Below are 2,463 nucleotides of genomic sequence, written 5' to 3'. Positions count from 1 at the left end.
ACAAAAAACATGCAACAAATAGGAACTGACACTGGGCACTGGATCAATATGTTAGTCCCAAAAATAGTATAAAAAGTTGCCAAAAGTATGTAAAGGTTGTAGAATATTGGCATGGAACAATCAAAAATTATAGATACGACGGAGACGTATCACCAACACACTTGCCGGCATACAAAAAACGACTGTCTCCGCCGCAGATCACAGCTGGTCAAACTTGAGCATTTCGGCCTGCATCTTCTCGAACCATAGCCTCTTCCTCGGCGACATGGTGTTCAGACCAACCTTCATGATCTTCACACTCGTCTTCATGCTTGCGAGGGCCACTTCTTTCGCCTTGGTTTTGGCATTGGCGGCCTCGATCTCGAGCATATTGGCTTGCTTCGCCTCCTCCAACTCAAGCATCTTGGCTTGCTTCGTCGCCTCCAAAGCTTGGAACACCTACAATTCAAACCAAGCAAGCATATGTGGGCAAATGGACATGCAATCAATGGGAAAATGCGTGGCACCAAAAGGGAATGAGAGGGCATGCATACCATGTCTTGCATGCCGAGGCCGCTCACGGGGCATGCCTTGATGCTCTCATAGGTGGCACAAAACTTGTTGCACTCTTGTTGAATCACCCTCCAACACTTCGAAAGTGACACCATTCATGCTAGCTTTGCATTTGGTACGGAGGAAACTTCTTGCGCTCATGGAACTCTTGATGGACACGACTCCATAAGGTTGAATACTTTTGTTCGGGGCCGACCTTCGGGTCTTGCCCAATGTCCCTCCAGCACTCACAAAGGAGCTTGTCCTCGGCCGGCGTGTATGCCTTCGTCCGCTTGCTCTTGCGCTTTGGCTTCGCCCCCGCAGCAGTTTGGTTGGCGAGCTCCTCCTCGAACAAAGGCTCCCCGTCGATGTCCAAGTCATCATCCTCCTCCTCGAGGCCGTAGTCCTCCGGGAACTCATGGTCGAGCGAGAAGCTGTCTAGGCCGACCTGATCTTGCATGAAGGCATCATGCATGCCATGTGGATCATTGGTGGCTTGCGTGAATGGCACTCGGCCGTCCTGGCTTTGGGTCTCATCGGGATTGTAGGCAGCCACGGAGTAACCACCACCCGTCAGCACACCGCCTTCAAAGATCATGTTCTCGAGGAAACGGTAGGCCGTGTCATCGTCGACGGCCGCCGGCATTCCGTCGAACAGATTGCGGGCGCCGGTGAGCATGTCGGCTGGCATCTCGTGCGGGCGTTTCCTCGTGCCTTTGGACGATGATCTGCCTGCCACTGGCGTGGCGTTGAGGTCGATGGTCGCCGGCGCGGGCGTGGAAAGGGCCACAATGCTCATCTTCGACGAGCATTCCCCGGAGAAGCGGCTGCCTTGCGGGTAGACGTGGAAGCCAGGAATCGGCTGCGTGCAAGACGCGCAAGGCGACTCCGGCCACATCATCCAAGGATATGATGACGAGTTTGTGTTGGCTGTGGCCGCGAGAAAAAGTGGCCGCTTTGCCGCCGACCGACGGACCAGCGAGGGGAGTAGGCGCGCGTCCGCTTCATGTCTGCGCCGACACAAATCAGGCTAAAAAATGGGCCCGGAATGAGTCGGCAGGCGGACAAAAAACGGACGCTCGTTCGTTTTGGTTGGCGCGTTGGACCAACTTTTTGTCAGCGTGGACCCAAACAGAAGGGCGGGTCGCCCCGTTAGAATTGCTCTAAAGGAATGTTTTCTATACAAATCCTATCCTACGGATTCCTGTAAAATTCGTACACCCCAAAGTAGGCCTGAGGCTGGTCACAGTGGGGAGGAACTTAGGAGTAACATCACACACTTCAATACAACTTTGCTTATGTGGTACATATTTAATGAAGAGAGAGATGCTTGTGGTAACTAGCTAAGTTACCGGAACATCACACACTTCAAGAAACAATGAGTCTATAACCTAATAAATACATCGTTGCATGACACTACATAAATATTCCTACCCACTATGAAGATAGTAACATAGTCTAGAAAAATGTGTAAGTTACTAGGTTATGTTCTTACCCATTGTGACCGGCCTGAGCCAAATCCAACGGAACGGAGAAAAGCGGCATTGTACCGGAAAAGTCTAAACTGCCCTGCGTATGTTAGGGGAAAAAGGTTTCTGGGTCAGGCCTAGGTTTACTGATGGGTTGAAGATTCCACCATCAAGATGACCAACGCCCAGCTGCGACTCTAGGCGGCGCGAATTTCTCCGACGAGGCACGCGTCAGGAAGCTGCGGCGAACACTTCCTTGGCCGGAGGAGGGTCGGGAAGAGGTGAGACAAGCAAGATCCGTTCTTTTCGTTTTTTTTTCTGCTTGATTTGTTTGCTGATTATTTTTTCTGGATTAATTCGGCGTAACTTGTGTGTATGATCCGTTTAATTGAAGGGAACTGAAGCCTCCCCAATTAGTTGGAAATTTTGCGCCGCTCAACCAAGCCCCCCATGCTCGCTTCGT

General features: G+C 51.5%; 1 protein-coding gene across 2 annotated transcripts in view; it reads left to right on the top strand.

Annotated features, from left to right (window-relative positions):
* Positions 1 to 2,061: 2,061 nt before the first annotated feature.
* The window catches only part of LOC123072753 (ankyrin repeat-containing protein ITN1), a 5,155-nt gene continuing 4,753 nt past the window's right edge, over positions 2,062 to 2,463 (top strand). The window contains exon 1 of one of the 2 annotated variants that reach the window (XM_044496387.1): positions 2,062 to 2,281. The gene's annotated coding sequence lies outside the window, so the exon portion shown is untranslated. The remainder of the gene's footprint in view (positions 2,282 to 2,463) is intronic. The other variant, XM_044496386.1, reaches the window with a different exon arrangement.

Source organism: Triticum aestivum, chromosome 3B (assembly GCF_018294505.1).
Source record: "Triticum aestivum cultivar Chinese Spring chromosome 3B, IWGSC CS RefSeq v2.1, whole genome shotgun sequence".
NCBI lineage: Eukaryota > Viridiplantae > Streptophyta > Magnoliopsida > Poales > Poaceae > Triticum > Triticum aestivum.
Note: the sequence above shows the minus strand (reverse complement) of the source record. Positions and strands in the feature narration are given on the sequence as shown.